The following is a 22,839-nucleotide window of genomic DNA, read 5'->3' on the forward strand; positions in this document are numbered from 1 at the left end:
CATTTCAAGTGCATTCTCTGCATAAATTCTCCTTTTCCTACTCGACGTATTCAACTTCTTGAATAATTGAGAGAATGAAGTCACAGTTGTACAATACATAAATCAGACCCTTCAGTCCAACTTGCCCATGCTGACCAGATATCCTAAATTAATCTAGTCCCATTTGCCAGCATTTGTTCCATATCCATCTTAGACCATAAGACATAGGAGTGGAAGTAAGGCCATTCGGCCCATCGAGTCCACTCCGCCATTCAATCATGGCTGATGGGCATTTCAACTCCACTTACCAGCATTCTCCCCGTAGCCCTTAATTCCTCGAGGCAACAAGAATCTATCAATCTTAAACCCTTTCTACTGATTATCAGTTTATTTTACTTTATCAGCACTTGAAATACTGACTTTTTTTCTCCTAATATTGATGAAAGAAAACATAACTTCATTCATCCAAGTTAATTTTGTAATCTTTCACAAAGAAGCAAGTGAGAACAACATATAGCGGAGTGCAAACCAAAATACTGCAGTTGCAAGGTATCTGGGAACACTCTAAAGGTGAGGCACTCCTACTTTGGTGTAACTTGCAGTCTGGCCAAATTGTAGCAAAATGCTGTTCAGTTTTATCTGCAAACTATTGAATAAAATCCTCCTTGCACGGAGGCAGCATGTTGGGATGTGATTTTTAAAATATATTATTATCAAAGTTACTCACAATTCAGAGTGATCACTTGGTGCTGTCTGCATAACACAGTACGAAAAGGAATTAACAGTAAAAAAACACAATAACCCAAACTCAGAGTCACAAATTCATTGATGTTGCATGGGTCCAGCATTTATAAGTAATCAATTTTTAGAAATAACTACAGATACATTTACTAACTATATTGGAGTACACTTAAGTTTCTTACTGAACAGTGACAGGATTGGACAGAGTCCGCATGGATTTAAGAGAGGGGAATCATACTTAGCAAATCTACTGAAAGAATCCACAGAGTCAAATATTAAAGTAAGAAATAGCAGGACATTTAGAAAAGCTTATCATTAAACATGGTAGACTGGGTTTTGTGAAACAGAAACTATATTTGACAAATTTGCGACAGTTCATTGAGGAGATAACTAGCAGGACAATCCAATGATGTTCTGTATTTGGAATTTAAAAATGCAAATGATAGGGAGCTACATAAAAGTGAATTGCACAATTGAGGAGCTCATGGTATCTGGGTAATGTATTAGCACGGACTGAGGATTGGTTAATCACACTGGCTGTTGCTGAGTCCTCACTTGCAGTGCTGTATACAATGTTAGCTCCCATATTTAATAAAGGATAAACCAACATCGGAGACCATTCAAAACAGATTCACTTAGCTGCTTCAAGCATGAAAGGGTTGACCTATCAAGAATAGATAAGCAGGGATGATGTTATGGAAACAAGATTCTGAGGAGCTTGACAGGGTGGACGTTGACTAGATCTTCCAGCACCAGTGAAGTCTCAAACAAGGGAACATTCATTTTAGAAAAAGTAAAGATTTTTTTCTCTCAGTGAATGGCTAGAATTTTCTCACCCAAACTTTTGTGAAAGTTAAATGTGGGAGGGGAATGGTTGGGTTACTCTTCGGAGTGTTGTTCTGGCTTGTTGGGCGGAAGGGCCTGTTTCCACACAGTAGGGAATCTATGATTCTATCTCAAATTATTTTAAAAAGGGTAGATAGAGTTTTGAAATATTGAGCAGTTGAGGGCTATGCGGATCAAGCATAAAAGAGGTGTTGAGGCCTGGGTTGGCCCAGCCATGATCTGACAGAATGGGGGAACAAGCTGAAAGGGATGAATTGCCTATGCCTGCTCCGATTCCTTGAGGCTCCGTTTCATTTTATTTGTCTCCAAAGAAGAGTGTGATACAATGTGCTAAAGATCTCAGATGTTGTGAAAATGGGGTGTTTATGTACTGATTCAGATGGCATTGATTCATCAGTCACAGCTAGACAGTAATGAGTAGGAAGGCAATTCCCTCCATGAATAAAGGAAATCTACTGCAGAGCTCACGCAAAGGGAATTCTTACCCTCAGTAAACTCTCAACCACCCGACCTCTTGCAAAAATGCCATCCCATTTTCCAATTCCTCCTTCTCCGTCATATCTGCTCCCAGGAGGACCAGTTCCATCAGAGAACACACCAAATGGCCTCTTTTTTTTAAGAGACTGCAATTTCCCTTCCCATGTGGTTAAAGATGCCCTCCAACACATCTCGTCCACATCCCGCACCTCCGCCCTCCACACCCCACCCCTCTAACCATAACAAGGACAGAACGCCCCTGGGGCTCACCTTCCACCCTATAAACCTTCGCATAAACCAAATTATCCACCAACATTTCAGCCACCTCCAAAAAGACCCCACCACCAGGGATATATTTCCCTCCACACCCCTTCCCGCCTTCTGCAAAGACCATTCCCTCCGTGACTACTTGGTTAGGTCCACGCACCCCGACACCCACCCTCCCATCCTGGCACTTTCCCCTGCCACCGCAAGAACTGTAAAACCTGTGCACACACCTCCTCCCTCATCTCTAACCAAGGCCCTAAAGGAGCCTTCCGCATCCATCAAAGTTTTACCTAAACATCCACTAATTTCATTTATTGTATCCGTTGCTCCTGATGTGGTCTCCTCTACACTGGGGAGATTGGGGGCGCCTCCTAGCAGAGTGCTTCAGGGAACATCTCCAGGACACCCCAACAAATCCATCACACTGCCCCGTGGCCCAACATTTCAACTCCCCCCTCCCACTCTGCCGAGGACATGGAGGTCCTGGGCCTCCTTCACCGCCGCTCCCTCACCACCAGATGCCTGGTGGAAGAACGCCTCATCTTCTGCCTCAGAACACTTCAACCCCAGGGCATCAATGGGGACTTTAACAGTTTCCTCATTTCCCCTTCCCCCACCTCACCCTAATTCAAACTTCCAGCTCAGCACTGTCCCCATGACTTGTCCGGACTTGCCCTACCTGCCTGTCTTCTTTCCCACCTATCCACTCCACCCTCTCCTCCCTGACCTGCCACCTTCATCCTCTCTCCCACTTATCCATTGGACTCTATGCTACTTTCTCCCCACCCTCCTCTCGCTTATCTCTCCACGCTTCAGGCTCACTGCCTTTATTCCTGATGAAGGGCTTTTTCTCTGCCCTTTGGATGCTGCATGAACTGCTGTGCTCCTCCAGCACCACTGACCCAGAATCTGGGTTCCAGCATCTGCAGTCATTGTTGTTTCCTCCCATCACATGACCCAACATCTCAGCACAAGCAGGACACACTGCGCATGCTCCAACCAACAGTGATTCCCGGGTGATTGATGTCAGCACCGGACCAATGAAAGGACGGTGGGCGGAGCTGGAGGACCTAGCGGGAGGTTAGTCCTCCAACCAATCACAGTCAATGAAGGGCGGAGCTATTGTGAACCATGTGATCACCCTCGCGCCTGACTCAGTCGCTGTAATGAATGCTCGGGAAGTTATGGAGAGAAAGGAGACGGTAAGGAAAGAAATAAACAGGGAAACGGGAGAAAAACTGTGTTGCTATGAGCGGAGAGGTTTTACAAACAAATTGTGCATGTCGGAAAACACAAATGTGACCGTCCCAGTCCCGTGTTTGCAGTAAATGGAGAATTGCCTCAGCGGCTGCAGGGCTGAGTGAGCGCCGCCATCTTTATTCGGGACAAGGATTCACTGGACACGTGCGGAGCCGCCATCTTTGTAGGGGGCAAGGTGCAGCCAGGCGCATGTGCAGCCTCTCTCTGGTACAGAGTCATTGTGATGACAGCAGCCAATCCTGCTCTGATTCACCTCTGGGCTCCCTCAGGACCACTTTGTCAATGTCGAGCTTCCTCAGTCTCCAACCATGGGGGTGTATTTTTGGTCTGTTTACTACTGTATTATTACTTTTATAGACCCTTTGTAAATGAGTTTTTCGCTGTGGCCCAGTCCCTGACCATGTACTGCTCTATTATCAGATTACTTTTATCTTGAATATTTTTGACAGTCAAGAATTCTTTTTTCCAATAAGCAAGTGTATTTTCCTTCCATTTCTGACAATCAAGTTCTGCACCATTTTCATTCCCTGTAATTCATTTTGCACTCCCTGAAACATCAACTGTGTTTCTCCTTCCACAGATCCCAGTGATTAATGCCAAAGCCCTGTTGCCTGGGGAGAGGGTGATGTTTGACTTTCTTGTACAGCTGCAGTTTGTGTGGTGAAGATGCTCCCACAATGTGGTTGGGTAAGAGACATTACAGATTATTCATTACAGCAACAGTGATGATTTGAAGATAATGTCCAAATCAAGAACAGTTTGTAGTTTTATTATCATGCTTTCACAAAAATATTATTGAGGACTTTAGATATGAGGCCAGAGCTGGAGATATTTGGTCAGGTGACCAAAAGCATTACCAAAAAGTAGGTTTTGAGGGATGTCTTAAAAGTGGAAAGCAGACCTGTGAGGTTTTGTCTGCAAATTCCAGACCATGTTGCTTTAGCAACTGTAGAATCAGCCACACAGTTGAAGTAATGAATTAACAAATCATTGGGAGTCTCGAAGAAAATGGGTTGTCGAGGTCTCGAAGGATGTGTGGTGAAGGGAGCTAGGGATGATCACAGCCAGGAATTATATGAAGAGTGAGTTCTCTAAATTGTTGTTGCTTATGAATAGGAGCCTTTTGATGGATCAACATGTTTGGGGAGAAGTGAGCACATGGGCGACAGTTTTCAATTTTTCTTGAGATTACAGAGAGGTTGAATGTGAGAGGCTGGCTAGGAGTGTGTTTGGATAATTAAGTCTGGAGATAACACACGATGAATGAGAGTTTGAGTATATGAGCTGAGATGAGGGTGGAATCAGCTAGAAATAGTAGTCTTGGAGTGGGACTGAGCTGTCCCCCTCCCCTCCCCTCTGGGATACAGCTGGTTGTCAGGTTGTGAATCAGGCGGTAACACAATCGGGAGCTGAGTGGCCCTGGTGGAGCCTAAAATGAGTGTCACTCAGCTGGCTGTTGCTGAGCAGCTGCTGCTTGGTCGTCCTGCTAATGACTACTTCCATCACTTTACTGCTGATCGTGTGTGGACTGACAGAGGGAAATTGCCTGGATTGGATTGCCCTTTGTTTTTGTGTTGAACGTCCCTGGGCAACGTTCCACATTGTCAGTAGATGCCAGTCCTGGAGCGGTACGTGGCTTGGTGGGTGGCAAGTTCTGGAGCACAAGCTATCAGTATTATTGCCAGAATGTTAGCAGGACCCAAAGCCTTTACACTACTTAACCATTTTGTTTGTATTATTCAAACTCAACCGAACTGGCTTAAAGCTCACATCTGTGATGTTAGGAACCACTGGAGAAGGTTGAGATGGATCATCCCACTTTGCATCTGGCTGAAAATTGCTGCAAATGCTGTCATCTTATCTTCTGCATGGATGTATGAGACCCCTCCATCAGTAAGGGTGGGGATATCTGTGGTGCTTCCTGCAACGAGTTGTTTAATTGTCCATTACCATTCACAACTGGGTGTGGCAGAACTGCAGAGCCCTGATCCACTCCATTGGTTGTGGAATGACTTAGCTCTGTTGCTTGCTGCTGATGCTGTTTGATTATGCAGATATTCCTGTTTGGTAGCTTCACCAGGTTGGCCCTTCATTTTTAGGTACGCCTGGTGCTGCTCATGGCATGCCCTTCTTTCCTGTCCATTGTGATGGGTGAGTGCGGGATGTACAAACCCATGAGATTACAGATTGTGCTGGAGTACAGTTCTGCTGCTGCTGTTATCCCACAGTGCCTCAGAGGGATCCAGTTTGAGTTCCTACATCTGTCCCATTTAACACGGTGATAGTACCACTCAGCACAAGGGAGGTTTTTCTCAACTTTAAGGTGAGTCCTTGTCTCCAAAAAGACTGTGGGATGGTCGCTCTTACCGATACTGTCATGGACAGATGCATTTGCAGCTGGTAGGCTCATAACGATAAGATGTAGTATTTTTTTCCGTCTTGCTGGATCCATCACCACCTCCTGCAAACCCCATTTGAACAGTTCTGTCCTTGTGGACTGAGACAGCTCAGTCTGAGCTACTCTATCAGCTACTGAGTTAGACTCACCTTCCCAGAAGTCCTTCGCTCCTACCTCGCACCTCTAATATTCCATGTCTTTTTTTCACTGGAGAAGGATGTGGAAGAGTTTGGAGAAATGAATACTGATAACTTGAAAAGCCTCTGTTACAGAGGAGGAGTTTCAGGATGTCTTAAATTGCATCAAGGTGGATAAAACCTTGGGACCTGATCAGGTGTATTCCAGAAATTTATGGGAAGCTCGGGAAGTGATTGTTGGGCCCCTCCCTGACATATTGGGATTATCGTCCGTGACAGGTGAGGTGCTGGGAGACGGGTGCCATTCTTATTTTTTTTAAAAAAAGGTGGTAACAAAAGACCAAGGAACACGAGAACAGTGAGCCTGAAGTCAGTGGCAGGCAAGTTGTTGGAAGGGATTCAGAGGGACAGGATTTACATGTATTTGGAAAGACAAGGAATGATTCGAGAGTCAGCAAGGCTTTGTGCGTGGGAAATTGTCGCTCTAACCTGATTGAGTTTCTTTTTGAAGAAGTGCTAGGAAGATTGATGAAGACAGACTTTGGACATTGTACATATGGACATTGAACAAGGTTCCACAGAGCAGACTGGTTAGCAAGGTTAGATAACATGGAATGCAGGGAGAACTATCTGTTTGGATACAAAACAGGCTTGAAGGTAGGAGACAGTGGGTGGTGATGAAGGGTTGCTTTGTGGATTGGAAGTCTCTGAAAAACAATGTGCTGCAGGAATGGATATTGGTCCTTAAATAAATGACTTCGATGTGAATATATGAGGTTGGTTTACAGAAAATACAAAATTGTAGATGTAGTGGACAGTGAAGAAGGTTAGTTTAGAATACAACAGGATCTTGATCAGATGGGCCATTCGAGTGAGGAATGGCAGATGGAGTTCAATGTAGACAAATGTGAGCTGCTGCATTTTGGTAAGGCAAATCAGGACAGGGCTTAATGCATTTAATGGTAAAGTCCTGGGGAGTGTTGCTGAAAAAAGAGGTACATTGTTCCTTGAATGTAGAGTCGCAGGTCGGCAGGTAGTGAAGGTGGTGCTTGGTATGCTTATATTTATTGGTCAATGCATTGAATACAGAAGCTGGGACGTTATATTGTGGCTGTATAGGACATTTGACAATGAGAACCTTTTTCCACGTATAGAGTCAGCTATTACGAAGGGGCATAGCTTTAAATTAAGGGGAGGCAGGTATAGGACAGATGTTCGGAGTAGATTCTTTACTCAGCGAGTCGTGAGTTCATGCAATGCCCTGCCAGTAGCAGTGGTGGACTCTCCCTTTTTATGGGCATTTAAACGGGCATTGGATAGGCAAATGGAGGATAGTGGGTTCGTGTAGGTTAGGTGGTCTTGGGTCAGCGCAACATCGAGGGTCAAAGGGCCTGTACTGCGCTGTATTTTTCTATGTTCTTTGTTCTATGATAAAGCCATTTCTGGAATTCCGTTTTCAGTTCGAATTTTCCTTTTCTGAGAAGGATGTTGAGAAACTTGAAATGGTTCAGACAAGATTTACAGAGATTTGCTACAGTTGGAGGATTTGGGCTACACGGAGAGGCTAAATAGGCTGGGGTTAATTTTCCTTGAGAATCAAAGACTGAGAGGTGACGTTTGGGAGATTTATAAAATCACGAGGGGCGTGGATATGGTGAACAGCTGGGGTCTTTTCTTCCCCCAGGTTAGGTGAGTCCAAAACAAGACCATGTGGGTTTAAGTTGAGAGGGCAAAGATTTAAAAGGGATCAAAAGGGCAACGTTTTCAAGCTGAGTGTGGTGTGTGAATGGAATGAGCTGCCAGATGAAGTAGTGGAGACTGATACAATTACAACATTTAAAAGGCATCCGATTGGGTACGTGATGAGGAAGGGTTTTGAGGAATTCAGACCAATAGCTGGCAAGTGGGACTCCGTTAGTTTAGGATTCCTAGTTGGCATGGGCGAGTTGGTCCATTGTTTCTGGGCTGAACATCTCAGCACAGATAATTCTTGGATCTGAGAAGATTAAGCAGTGATTGCGACCAGGTGCAAATTTTTTTCTGGGATATTTTAATTTGCAGAGAGAGGGGAATTGTTAACAATGTCACAATATTAGTAACTACTTTGTTAAATGGAAAGTAATGTGAATATGTGACCTATATTTTACTGAGTACCTTCTGAGCATCTGGAACAGTCTGAACAGCGGGTGTTCTCAAACAGATTTGCAATTTTACTTTCTATGGAAAGATTGGGAGGCTGTGGGTAAATGCGAGGGGAGTTGGGACGGATTTGCAGCATCTCCAGAGGGAGAGCACACAGCCTCAATGGGCTGAATAGCCCCCAGCCCCTGTGCTCTGTGATACTGCCCCATTCACTGTGAAGTATGAATCTCATCCCAAGGCAGAGAGAGCGAGGAGCCCACCACTCACCTCACAATGGGGGATGGCTTGATTGATGGCAGCTCCAGACCAATGGGAGGACAGTCTGTGTGGCCCTGCAGCCAATGGGAGTGAATGAGGGGTGTGGCCAGCAAGACGACACCTGTCCATGAGCTGTGAAGGTGCAGTGTCACTGGGTGGGGCTGGGAGAGACAGCAGGGACTGGGACAGAGGCTGTAGGACCTGAATTACAAACCCCGGTAAATTAAAACCAAAAGAACTGCGGAAGATGTAAATCAGAAACAACAACCAGGAGGTTCTGGAGAAGCTCAGCAGGTCTGGCAGCATCTGTGACGAGAAATCAGAGTTAACGTTTCAGATCCGGTGTCCCTGCCTCACAGCTGATGTTACTGTGAGAACAAATGTTGGTTTATATGTAGAAGGTAGGGTTTAGGGGAGGATGTAAGTAGTAAAGGATAGGTATGGATAGAGCGAGAAGAATGGTTGGATAAAGGAGTAGATAACTATCTGGCTGGGGGAGGGTGACTAGCTGTTAATGGAGACTTAGTGGCAAACCATAGGTGGTGTGTAATGGCAGGCTGTGAGAACAAGGCCTGGTGTGTGGGGTAGGGGGCTAGGACATGGGGTTGTTAAGCTGTGGTTAACCACTAACTGTCTCCATTGTAAGCTGTTCCCCACATACATCACTCCACGATTGGAGCTGCAGACGGGCGGCACAGTGGTTAGCACTGTTACATCACAGCGCCAGAGACCAGCGTTCAATTCCCACTTCAGGCAACTGTCTGTGTGGAGTTTGCACATTCTCCCCGTGTCTGTGTGGGTTTCATCCAGGTGCTCCGGTTTCCTCCCACAGTCCAAAAGTGTGCAGATTAGGTGAATTGGCCATGCTAAATTGCCCGTAGTGTTAGATGTAGGGGATTGAGTCTGGGTGGGTTGCTCATTAGAGCGTTGGTGTGGGCTTGTTGGGCCAAAGGGCCTGTTTCCACACTGTAAGTAATCTAATCTAAAAAAAAACCTCTTGAATATCTTTCCTAACCCCCTCTGTTCTCCTTAAATATGTATCTTAAAGTTGTTCTCTTTAATCAATGTTTCCAGCATTCGTGAACCACTTTAGGAGAATTGTTAGTGTGAAAGGCTCCATACAATGCAGGTAGTTGTTGTTAATGTCTGACATCAGTAGAAACGGGAATGAACCCTCTCTCTCTTATACCTCTTATAAGAAGATAGGGATGGGACTGGAAGACCAGGCAGTGCCTGTCGGTCCTCCAACCAATCGGAGTGAATGAGGGGCGTGGCATTGGGAACGTGTGAAGGTGCAGGGCAGGGGAAAGGAAAGACATATTGACCAGGAAGAAAAGGAAATTTTAATGGAACGGGCTGAGACATTTTACAGAACTTAGTGCACATCGGAAAACACAAATTTGAAAATCCCAGGACCGTGTTTGTGGCAAACGGGAAAATGCTTCAAATGGTGAATGGTGCGAGTGAGTGCCGCCACCTTTATTGGGGGCAGTGATTCATGGGACAGGAGTGTGGCTGCCAACTTTGTGAGGGGCAAGCTGCAGGGGGACACATGCACAGCTTTGCCTGGCAGGGAGTGATAGGGCAGGAATTACAGAGTGTCAGAGTCAGGGTGTTTTCAATGTCAGAGTGTGATGCTGGAAAAGCACAGCCGGTCAAGCAGCAGCCAATCGGTGGGAAGGAAGATGGACAAGAAGGTGGTGCCCAGTTGGAAGGCTGGATCTGGGATAAGGTTGGGGGGAGTGGAAATGCGGAAACTGGTGAAATCCACATTGATCCCATGTGGTTGGAGGATCCGAACACAGAAGATGAGGCGTTCTTCCTCCAGGCATCAGATGCCTGGGATTTGACAGTGGAGGTGGCCCAGGACCTGCATGTCCTTGGTGGAGCGGGAAGGGGAGTTAAAGTGTTGGGAAACAGGGTGTTTGGGTTGTTCAGTGTTTTACTGTTACTTTCACAGACCTTTTGTGAGTTAATTTTCCTCTGCTGCCCAACCCCTAACAACGTGCTGCTCTCTAAACGGACTGAATTTTCCACAATCACTTTGCGAGTGAATAATTCCTTTTTACAACAAAAGAGTGCATTTTCCCTCTATTTCTGACCATCGAAATCTGCAACATTTTCATTCCCTGTAATGCATTTAGCACTCCCTGAAATATCAACTGTGTGTTTCTCCCTCCACAGATCCCAGTGATTAATGCCAAAGCCCCATTGCCTGTGGAGAGGGTGATGTTTGACTTCCTGTACAGCTGCAGTTTGTGTGGTGAAGGTGCTCCCACAATGTGGTTGGGTAAGAGACATTACAGATTATTCACTCAGCGACAGAGAAAAGTTGAAAATGTATGTGCAAATCAACAACAGTTTGTATTTTTATCATTTTTATAATTTTACAGAAATACTATTGATAATTTCTGACATTAGGCAACAGATGGGTATATTAGGTCAGGTGATCAAAAGAATTGCCAAATAAGCAGGTTTTCGGGAATACCTTAAAGGAGAAAAACAGATATGAAAGGGTTAGGATAGGAATTCCAAACCATGTTGCCTTGACAACAGTAGAAACAGCCAATCCGGTGAAGCAATGAATAAATGCATCGTTGGGAGTCTGAAAGAAAATGAGTTGTCGGGGTCTCACAGGTTGTGTGGTGCAGGGAGACAGGGATGTTCACAGCCAGGAATTACATCAAGGGAGAATTTTAAGTTGCTTGTAAACGGGAGCCCTTTGTTGGATCAACAAGTTTTAGAGCAAGTGAGCGCTTGGGCAGTAGAGTTTTAGATATTCTTGAGATTATGTGTAAGTTGAATGTGGGAGGCTGGCCAGGAGTGTGTTTGGATAATGAAGTCTGGAGATAACACAGGGATGGACAAGTATTTCAGTCAATTAGCTGAGACTCGGGTGGGGTTGGGTGATCTCACGAATGTCGAAATAACAGTTTTGGAGTCAGGCTCCTCTTCCTCATCACTCCCCCTTACCAATTCACAGATATCGTTCCTTGTTCTGTCTGTCTTTTCTGGTTATGTCCTGCTCACACATTCTGCTACTAACTAATATTTTACTTCAAGGTTGTTGGAAAATCCTTCTCCATCTCCACTCTCCCTTTCCTTTCTGAAGTCCTTGTATTTGGTGTCCCTCAAGGATCTATCCTTGGTCCCTCCAGTTTCTCACCTACATACTGCCAGGAAGTGACATCGTCCAAAAGCACTGTTAGGTTTCACATGTACACTGACAATGTCCAGCTCTACCTCCCCATCATCCCTCTCCATTACTCCACTGTTATCAAACTGCTTGCCACACTCCCACTACTCGATTAGCTGAAATTTCCTCCAATGAAACATTGCAATGGTTAAACTCATTGCCTTCAGTTGCTGTTACAAATTCCTTTCCCTTACTGCTGAGCCCCTCTCTCTCACTGGGAACTGAGGCAGAACTACACTCTTCACAATATTGCTCTCCTATTCTGACCCCAAGGTGACGTTCTGATCAGACATCTACACAATCACAAACACCAGGAATTCCAATCTGTAAAATGTTGCTTGTCTCCCCCTTGCTACTGAAACCCCTTACCCGTGTTGGTGTTGCATTAAAGTTGACAAAACCCTTGATTCTGTGACTGACCCAGAGTCTGGTTCTAGGTTCCCTCATGCTGGGACACATCCTGTCAGTCTTTACCTTGTCAAACCCCTGAGGAAGCCGATATGTTTGAAAGAGTTCCCTTCTCATTCTTCCCAAATCGAGTGAGTAGAGTCCCGACTTGTTCAGCCTTTTCTTAAAAGAGAATCCCTTCAAACCAAGGATCATCCCAGTCAATCTTCTCTGAATGCCTCTGATGAAGTGATGTATTACCTTAAATAAAGGGAGCAAAACTTCTCTCATTCCTCCAGATGTGGTCTCACTCGCACTGTATAAAGTTGCTCTCAGGTATATACATCAAACTCTTATACTGCAAATCCCTTGAAATCAGGAGCAATATTCCATTCCCCTTCCTGATAACCTGGTGTAACTTTGTGCTAGCTTGCTTTGTTTCCTGCACATTTACCTCTTGCTCCCTTTGTGGTGCAGCTTTCTACAGTTTCCACGAATTACATAGTCCTCTGTTCTTTTTATTATCTTCTCCAAAATGAACAACCTCACATTTTCCCATTTGCCGACTTGTTGCCCACTTCTCCAATGAATCCCTCTCTGTAAACTGTTTATAATCCTTTTGGAACTTTACTGTTATGCCTTTCCTAGGAGATTTTCCCCATCATTCTTCTAAACTTTTCCTGGGAACACTGGGCAGTGGGAAGCATGCAGAATTCCTGTCTTTTAAGGGATACTCTATGGAATGACTGGGAGAAGCTTGCTGCCTATTTGGTCAGAATGGTGACAACTTGCCCATCGCGCTGCATGAGCCTTTCAGCACCCCCGCCCCCCCCCAACCCATGTCTTATTGATGAGGCACAGCAGCACCACGGAAGGAAAGAAGAAGCAGCAAATCCTGCTCTCCACATCTCACTAACTCTTGGAACATTCTCTCCCATGTGTCAAAGATCTGCCCTGTTTGGTCACATGAAGTCTCAAGATGGAAACTGATAGAAACCCACGTAGATTTCCCCCTGAATTGACTGCTGACCTCCACAAGGGGTAATGTGTCCAGTCATCCTGGGCCAGGAGGAGGAGATGGTGCGAGTTTCTAACCTGATCTTACAGTGACGGATTTTATAAACTTGTATTACAGGTGGACATTCAGATGGTAACCTCAGTATTTGTAACACCAAACTCTGACAGAATTACACAATTCATAAAGACCTGGATATTTGCATTTAGTTGTGAGTATTGTGTTCCAGCTCATTCCTATTTGATGCATAAAAGTTCTCGTTTGAATCAAACCATCCTGTCAATAGATCTCCCCCAAGTCTTTCATATATGTCTTGTCAACAGTTTATGATGAGCTGATGAGTGTAAGGTTGATTATCCTAATGTATAATTTCTGTAAACCCCTCTGTCACAGGGCAGCCACAATTTGCTCTGCTACAAGGAGAACAATCAGTTTCCCCAAACCCCTGATTCCCCAATGTCTGTTTGTTCTCGATAAGGTACACATCAGGATTGTGTTGGAACATTCTCCACTTGCCTGCATCAGTGCAGCCCCCAACAATATTGAAGAAAGTGAACATCCTCCAGGACAAAGCACTGTGCCTGAGTGGTGTCCCATCCCCCACCTTCAGCATTCCCTCTCCCCACCCCCGAGGCACAGTGGCATCACAGTGTAAAAGGGAAAGGCAGCATTGTCCGACTAGACCATAGGGCTGCTCTCCCATTAGGGAGAGATGGCTGGTGGTGGTTTTAACCTGAAGGTTACCCAGCCCAGGCAAGGGGAGAGGTTAGAAAGGAGAGTCCATCTATTGTATATGGATATTATTGATTTGTACCATTAACACCCATGTCCCTGCAAATAAAATCCCCCATTCCTTGTACCATCCTGGTAAATCTCCTGTGCCCCCTCTCAGGGACCCTGCCATCCTTCCCAATGTATGGGCGATCTCTGGTTTGCACAGACCCAGCTGCTCTGTGTTCCTGTGGGTGATGTCGTCATAGAGCAACAGTTGCACTAAACCTCACTGTCTGTCAGGGTGGGAGACACAAATCCCGAAAACATTTGAGATGTACTTCGTGTGCACTTGCGATGCTATGATAGAGGAGACTTTTCCACAAGTACTGGAAAATAGATCAGGATAGTTCGGTGGTAGTTTTCTTTCTCACAGTTGGATCACCAGAGTCTCTTTCTGTTCTGTATACAGCTGAGATGTTTATTATAGGAATATGACCGGCTCCATTGGACATCAGGTCAGAAACGGTGATACTAGAATAGATGACACATGGCTGGTCGATGTTTTTGGGAGGTAAGTGAGACACAGAGTTTTAAGATGAAATTCAGAAGCTCAGCGCAGGAATCAGAAAGGGCCATCATCAAGTGAGAAATAAAAATTGGCGTCTTGGAGAGGGTGCAAACAAGGTTTACTAGCATGCTTCCTGGACTGGAAGGTTTCCTGTATGAAGAAAGTTTGAATAAGCTCGGACTCTTCTCTCTGGACAGAAAGAGGAAGAGAGGAGACCTTAAAGTTGTACAAAATAATGACAGGAATAGATACAATCAATAGCCAGAGAATTTTCCATAGGGCAGGATTGACTTGTATGGGAAGTCATACTATGAAGATTTTAGGAGGAAGGTATAAAGGACGCGTCAGGGGTAGGTGTTTTACACAGAGAGTTGTGAATGCATGGAATGCGTTACCAGCGTTGGTGGTGGAAGCGAAGTCTTTGGGCACATTTATGCGACTGCAGGACGTGCACATGGATAGCAGTGAGGGGTGCGTAGGTTAAGTTAGTATGTTTTACATTAGGATTAAATCTCGGTGCAACATCGTGGACGTAAGGTCCTGTTCTGTGCTGTACTTGTCTATGTTCTATGATGAGGGATAGTCGGCATGGCTTTGTGTGTGGAAAATCGTGTATCACGTACTTGATTGAGCTGTTTTTGAAGAAGTAACAAAGAGGATTGATGAGGGCAGAGCGGTAGATGTGATCTGTATGGACTTCAGTAAGGCGTTCGTCACGGTTCCCCATGGGAGACTGATTAGCAAGGTTAGATCTCACAGAATACAGGGAGAACTAGCCATTTGGATACAGAACTGGCTCAAAGTTAGACGACAGAGGGTAATGGTGGAAGATAGTTATTTGGACTGGAGGCCTGTGATCAGTGGGGTGCCACAAGGATCTGTGCTGGGCCCCCTGCATTTTGTCATTTGTATAAATGATTTGGATGTGAACATAGGAGGTATAGTTAGTAAGTTGGCAGATGACACCAAAATTGAAGATATAGCGTACAATGGAGTATGTTCCCTCGGATTACAATGGGATCTTGATCAGATGGGCAAATGGGCTGAGGAGTGGCAGATGGAGTTTAATTTAGATAAACGCAAGGTGCTGTATTTTGGAAAAGCAAAGCTTAGCAGGACTGATAGACTTAATGGTCAGGTCCTGGGGAGTGTTGCTGAAGAAAGACACCTTGCAGTGCAGATTCATAATTCCTCGAAAGTAGAGGCGCAGGTAGAACTTGAACTAGTGTTGAGATGGTCACACCAAGCACTACTGATGCTGCCTGATCTGAACACAATCACCAGTATGGATAAAATGGGGGCATTGCTGGAAGTCAATGTCGACCTGGGGGAGCGAAGCAGGTCAGGCAGTATCAGAGGAGCAGGAAAGTTGATGTTTTGGGTCGGGACCCTGTGTCAGTCCTGATGAATAGTCCTGACCTAGAACGTCAGCTTTCCAACCCCATCGTATTCATGCTGGTCATCAAATACCTATTTATTCTCGCTCCACGTTCTGGCACTCAGCGAGTAATCGATATTGTAGTGCTTGGTGTGATCATCTCAACACTACTTCAAGGCTGCACTGTTTCCTGCATCTGTCACCATTTCAGATGCTGCCTGACCCGCTGAGGATCTCCAGCAGGTTTTGTTTTTATTGTGGATTTCCACCATTTTGCTGAGGCACTTCGAGTCAGAGAGTTATCCAGCACGGAAACAGGCCCTTCAGTCCAACTCGTCCATGTCGACCAGATATCCTAACCTGACCCAGCTCCATTTGGGAGAGTTGGCCTATATCACACATGAACACTTTCTATTCATGTCCCCCTCCAGACGCCTTTTAAATTTAATTTGGCCTGTGTTCATCATTCCTATAGCATCTCATTCCATACGCTCACCAACCTCTGAGTGAACCGTTTGGCCCTCAGGTCCATTTGAAACCTTTTCTCCTCTCACCTAAAATCCAATACCCTGTAGTTTTGAACTCCCCGACACTGGGTTGGAACAAAGACCTTGGCTATTCACCCTATCTGTGCTTCTCTGTAAGGTATCCCCTCAGTCTCGGAAGCTCTGGGAAAAAAGCCCCAGCTTATTCAGCCTTTCCCTTTAACTCCACAGTCCTAGCAATAACCTTGTAGATATTTTCTGAATCCCTGCTCAAATTTTGTGAAACAGAGTCATAGAGATGTACAGAATGGAAACAGACCCTCTGTCCTAATCGTCCATGCCAATCAGCTCATTTATACATGTACCAAGCAAGTTGTTCCTATGGTCCCCTTGAAGTCTTTCCCCTCTCACGTTAAACCTATGCCCTCTGTTTTTGGACTCCCCTAACCTGGGAATAAAGAAACTGACTAGTCACCCTGTTGTTGCTCCTCACAACTTTATAAAGTTGTATAAAGCCATCCCACAGCATCTCCTGCTCCAGGGAAAATAGCCTCAGCCCCTCCCTATGGTTCAAATGTCCCAATACTGGGAACACTCTTGTAAATCTTTGCTGAACTTGTTCAGGTTTCCCAACATCTTTCCTGGAGCAGGGAGACCAGAATGGAAAGCAGTCTGGGAATTCCAAAAATGGCCAGGCTAATATACTGTAGAACCGAACCATGATCTCCCAACTCCTATACTCAATGCACTGCCCAATAACAGCGAGCATACCAAACACCACCTTCACCGACCTGTCTACCTTCAACCCCACTTTCAATGAATTATCAACACACACTGCACAGTGTATTTGTTTGTGCACACTTCCCAGGAACTTGTCATTATGAGGTTGAGCCCTATTGTGCTAACATTTTTCCGAAATCAGGGAGAATAGAATTGAATGTAGCATTCTAAAACTGGCCTCACCAATGCCCAGTACAGCACAACTGTAGCTAACTCCTATACTCAGTGACCAAATCCCTACAGTGTGGAAGCAGGCCATTCGGCCAATGAGACTATGCCAACCATCTGAACTTGTGTATTTCCCCTATCCATGCCCCTCGTGATTTTGCAAACCTTGATAAGGTCACCCATCAGTCTGTGACGCTCCAGGGAACACAGCCTACTCAACTTCTCCCGGTAGCTCGAATCCTCCAGTCCTGGCAACGTCCTTGAAATTCTTTTCTGACCCCTTTCAAGTTTCACAATATTGTTTTGATAGGAAGGAAACCAGAATTCTATGGATTATTCCAACAGTGGCCTAAGCAATGTCCCGTGCAGCCGCAATATGATCTCCTAACTCCTGTACTCAATGCTCTGACCAATAAGGGAAATCATACCAAACGCTGCCTTCACTATCCTATCTACCTGCGACTCCACTTTCAAGAAGCTATGAATCTGCACTCCGAGGTGTCTTTGTTCAGCAATGCTCCCGAGGACCTTATCATTAAGTGGATAAGTCCTTACTGCAGCACCTCACATTTTTCTAAATTAAACTCCATCTGCCACTCCTCAGCCCATCCGCCCATCTGATCAAGCTCCCATTGTACTCTGAGGTAATCTTCTTCACTGTCCACTACACCTCCAATGTTGGTGTGATCTGCAAACTTACTAACCATACCTCCTATGTTCGCATCCCAGTAATTTATATAAATGACAAAAAGTAGTGGATCAAACAGCGATTGTTGTGACACTCCACTGGTCACATGCCTCAAGTCTGCAAAGCAGCCCTCCACCACTCTGTCTTCTACCTTTGAGTCAGTTCTGTATCCAAATGGCTGGTTTCCTCTGTATTCCATGAGATCTAACCTTGCTAACCAGTGTCCCATGAGGAGCCTTGCGGAACACCTTACTGAAGTCCACATAGATCATGTCCACCGCTCTGCCCTCATCAATCCTTTGTTACTTCTTCAAAAGACATTCTTCCCTTTGGAAAATGTAACAGTTACAGCACCAGAATAATCGGCCCACCGTGTCTGTGTGGATCATGATGCCATTCCAAACTAATTCCATCTGCCTGTACGTGATCCATATCCCTGCCACCCCATGCCTGCTTGTGTGTCTGCCCAAACCCCTCAAAAACATTGTGATTGTTTCTGCTTTTACCATCTCCCAGGAGAGTACATTCTAGTCACTGACCCACCTTCTGCTTAAGAAACTTGTCTGACATATCTCCCTTTAAACCTGCACAGATATTGTTGGAAATGCCCAGCAGGTCATGCAGCGTCTGTGAAGAAAAATGAGTTAATGTTTCGGGACTGGTCCCCCTTCCTCAGAAACGTTAACTCTGATTTCTCTTCACAGATGCTGCTGGACCTGCCGAGCGTTTTCAGAAACTTCTGTTTCTCTTCCTGGTTTACAGCATCTGCAGTTGTTTTGGTTTTCATTTCCTTTAAACTGCCCCCTCTCCTCTTAAATGTCTGGCTCTAGAATTTGTCACTTCCACCTTGGAGAAAAGATACACATTATTCACTCTGTCTGTGCGTCTCGGGTTACCCTGCAGCAACTGACTTGCCAAAGACAAAAGTTTTTCCAGCCTCTCCTAATCCAGACAACATCCTGGTAAACCTGTTTTCACCCTCTCCAAAGCCTCCAAATCCCCTTGAAGTCTTTCCCCTCTCCTGTTAAACCTATGCTCTCTACTCTTAGATTCCCATACCCTGGGATAAAAAAGAAACCATGACTAGTCACCCTATCCTTGCTCCTCATAATTTTATAAAGTTCTGCAATGCCACCTCAAGTGTTCAGTGATCCAGGGAAAATAGCCTCAGCCTATTCAGCCTCTCCCTATGGTTCTAATGTTCCAATACTGGCAGCACCCTTGTAAATCTTTTCTGAATTCTTTCAAGTTTCTCAACATCCATCCGAGAGCAGGGAGACTGGAATTGAAAGCAGTGCGGAAATCACAAAAGTGGCCGAGCCAATAAACTGTACAACCAAAACATGATCTCCCAACTCCTATCCTCAATGCGCTGCCCAATAACAGCTAGCATTACAAGCATCACCTTCACCGACCTGTCTACCTTCAACCCCACTTTCAAGGAACTATCAACCCACACTGCACGGTCTGTTTATTCATCAGCATTTCCCAGGAACCTGTCATTGAGGTTGAGTTTATTGTGGTAACATCTTTCTGAAATCAGGGAGACCAGAATTGAATGTAGTATTCTAAAATTGTCCTCACCAATGCCCTGTACAGCCGCTACACGACCTCCTAACTTCTATACTCAGTGACAGAATCCCTACAGTGTGAAAACAGGCCATTCGGCCCATGAGACTATACCAATCAACGGAACAGCATTCCACCCTAACTCTGTAACCTCTCATTTCCCACAGCGAATTCACCTTACCTGCAAGACTTTGGATTGAGAGAGGAAACCAGAGCACCCAGAGGAAGGTCACGCAGACACACACTGGGAGAATGTGTGAACACCACACAGACAGTGGAATTGAACCCAGTCCATTTATTAATCAGTGCCTTGACCAATAATGGTCACCATCCCAAATGTCAACAAATGATCTCCCTGAAACTCTACTTTGCAGTTTACTATGCAGTTGTTCTGAGCCCTTCAGAGGGATTGAAGGGGATGGAGAGAAAACAGCAACAGGGTTGAATTTTGATCTGTAAAAATTCTCTCCATCTTCCCCCTCTCTGCCTGTCTCCCCTGTCTGTTTGTTATCCCCGTCTCCCCCTCTCTGTCTGACCCCATCTGTCTGTCTGCTGCCTCACCGCACCTGTTCCCGTTGCTTCCTCTGTCCCTACTGTCTGTTCCCCATCTCTCTCTTCCCCCTTCTCTGTGCCACCCCTCTCTATCCCGCCAGCCTCTCTGTCTCCCCACCCTCTGCCACCCCATCCCTGCCTTCCCTCATCTCCCTATTCCCTAGGTCTGTACTCCCCCACCACAGGGAAAAGACGTTGTCTATTTAACCTACCCATGTCCGGCGTGATTTTATAAATCTCTATAAGGTCACCCCTCAGCCTCCGACACGCCAGGCAAAACTACTGGCAAATCCTTGCAATTCTTTTCTGACCATTTCAAGTTTGAGAACATTCTTCTGATCGGAAGACCAGAGTTGCATGGAATATTCCAAACGTTGCCTAATCAATGTCCTGTACAGCCACAATATGACCTCCCAACCCCTATACTAAACACTCTGACCAATAAAAGCAAGCAGACCAACTGCCACCTTCACTATCTTATCTACCTGCGACTTTACTTTCAAGGAACTATGAAGCTGCACTCCAAGGTCTTTGTTTAGCAGCATCCCCAGGAACTTACTATTAACTGTATGCGTCCTACTAAGGTTTGTTTTTCCAAAATGCAGCACCTCACTTTTTTTCTAAACTGAACTCCTCGGCCCATTTGCCCATGTGATCCAGATGCCTTGTACTCTGAGGTAATCTTTTTCACTGTCCACTCCAACTCCAATTTTGGTGTCATCTGCAAACTTACTAACAATACCTCTTATGTTTACATCCAAGTCAATGATATAAATGACAAAAAGTAGTGGATCCAGCACCGATCCTTGTGACACTCCACTGGTCACAGGTCTCCAGCCTGAAAAGCACCCCTCAACCACCATCCTCCGTCTTCGACCTTTGAGCCAGATCTGTATCCAAATGGCTAGTACTCCCTGTATTGCATGAGATCTAACCTTGCTAACCAGTCTCCCTTCGGGAACCTCGTCAAACGCCTGACTGAAGGCCATGTAGATCATGACGACCGCTCTGCCTTCATCAATCATTTTTGTTACTTCTTCTAAAAAACTGACTCAAGTTCATGAGATGTGATGCCTCACACACAAAACTGTTAATAATATACAGGACTTAACTCTGTACACTGGGGTCTGCGTCACCTAGTTATGGGTGTTCATATTCTGGATAAAGTTCACGTGCACCAGCTTTGTGTTAGTGACTGTGTATTGAGTCTTGTTAATATCATCAACACAGGTGAGTTCCATTTGAAAGGCAGTCCCTATATCCCTATCCCTCCCCCCACCATCTGCTCTGTCTCTTCTGTACCCACTGTAGACAGTAAGTGGGAGGAGCTCATGGAGTTTCCATGTGAGTGAGATTGAGAACATCTTCCCTTCTTTCCACTAGCCCACCAAGAAATGGTGATAGTGTCCTTGCCTCTGGACCAGGTGGATCGGGTTCAGAGTTGAGGAACAGCATCTTTGAAGAGGCTGATTGGAAAACCTGCCCAAGCCACCAGGCCATTCTGTCTCCCAGCTGTCCCTGCCTGAGCCTTAACAGAACCTTTCTATAGTTTCTCTCCTGTCAGCCTCTCCCATTGCTCAGTTTGTCCAGGATCCCCTCCTGCTGCTACACTGCTCCTGTCCCTCACTGACCTGTCCATCCCCCAGTGTCCCTCCTCGTTCATTCATTGTTTACAATCCCATTGTCCCAGTCCTCCAGCCCCGTCCCCTCCACCTTATTGGGCAGTAGCTGCTGTCAATCACTCAGGCTCCTGTGTGATCTGGAACATGTGCTGTCGGAGGGGGGAACCAGTGCCAGGGAGGGAGGCTATGGGTGTATGGGATTAATCTATCATTGTTAGCTCCCTATCTTTCTCCTCTGGGAACAGGACCCGGGGAATAGCTCCTCTCCTGGTATCCTGACGAGTGGTCAAAGTATGAATGGGGGAGGATTTTGCAGAAAGTCATCAGAACACATTTTGTGAAAATTCAGGATTGTTATGGAAAGGGACAAGGATGGGCCTGCAATTAGAGTTCTAACTTGCTTCATTTCAGTTCAACCAGATATGATTTTGCCAGTGTGCAGGATGCAGTGTGTGCAGGATGGTTCTCATCAGCGGGTGGAGGTGGGGAATATAAATGAGGTTCCAGATTGATTTTTCCCCAATGCGATTCCGACCAGGAAGGAAACCTGGGGACCTGGCGGGAGGATTCACCAACACCCGGGAGGCTCAGAGTCAGAATCATTGATTTGGTTCTTAGTCTGCAGACAAGAGCTAGGCAACTGAATTCAAGGAGAGGAGAGAGATTGTGAAAACTGGGTGTGGAGGAAAGGAGTGAGGAGATTGGTTTGGTCTTCAGTTAACAAGAGAGAGAAATTGTGAGACTGAGATTTAAAGCTTTGGGGGGAACAAGGAAACTACAATTTAATACTATCATTATCTTATAAAGTTCCATCCTGTATTAACAGTGGTGAGTTGTTTTCTCTGTTGTAGGGTACTGAAAGGGTGGATTTGTGAATGAGAAATTCAAATTGAGCTTCATGTTCAGACCTGATGGTTACTGGATCCGTGCCGATCTGAATATCATTGGCCTTTTCATCTGGAAGGAAAGGTGTGTATTCTGTCCGTGGACAATATTTCAAATGTCAGTGTGTCTGGAAAAAATTACTGCGACACAGCCAAGTCCATGTTAGCAAAGTTTGTAGCTTTGAATGGAGGCTGTTTATCAGGATTATCTCCATGGCAACGGCAGTTTAAAAAGTCTCGTTCAATTCAGCACATTGTTTTCACATCGCACCCCTGCCCCACAGCCCCCCGTGGCTCACTTCAGTACCTGACAGGCGCTTCAGTTTCA

General features: G+C 45.5%; 1 long non-coding RNA gene across 1 annotated transcript; it reads left to right on the forward strand.

The window, feature by feature from the left end:
• The first annotated feature begins 3,466 nt into the window (after nucleotides 1-3,466).
• LOC132814487 (uncharacterized) lies at nucleotides 3,467-14,390 on the forward strand. Its single transcript, XR_009644422.1, has 5 exons — nucleotides 3,467-3,512; nucleotides 4,151-4,257; nucleotides 10,690-10,795; nucleotides 13,224-13,314; nucleotides 14,287-14,390. It is a non-coding gene; the product is annotated as an uncharacterized LOC132814487 (long non-coding RNA).
• The last annotated feature ends 8,449 nt before the right edge of the window (nucleotides 14,391-22,839 follow it).

This window comes from Hemiscyllium ocellatum, unplaced genomic scaffold (assembly GCF_020745735.1).
Source record: "Hemiscyllium ocellatum isolate sHemOce1 unplaced genomic scaffold, sHemOce1.pat.X.cur. scaffold_834_pat_ctg1, whole genome shotgun sequence".
Classification (NCBI taxonomy): Eukaryota; Metazoa; Chordata; class Chondrichthyes; order Orectolobiformes; family Hemiscylliidae; genus Hemiscyllium; species Hemiscyllium ocellatum.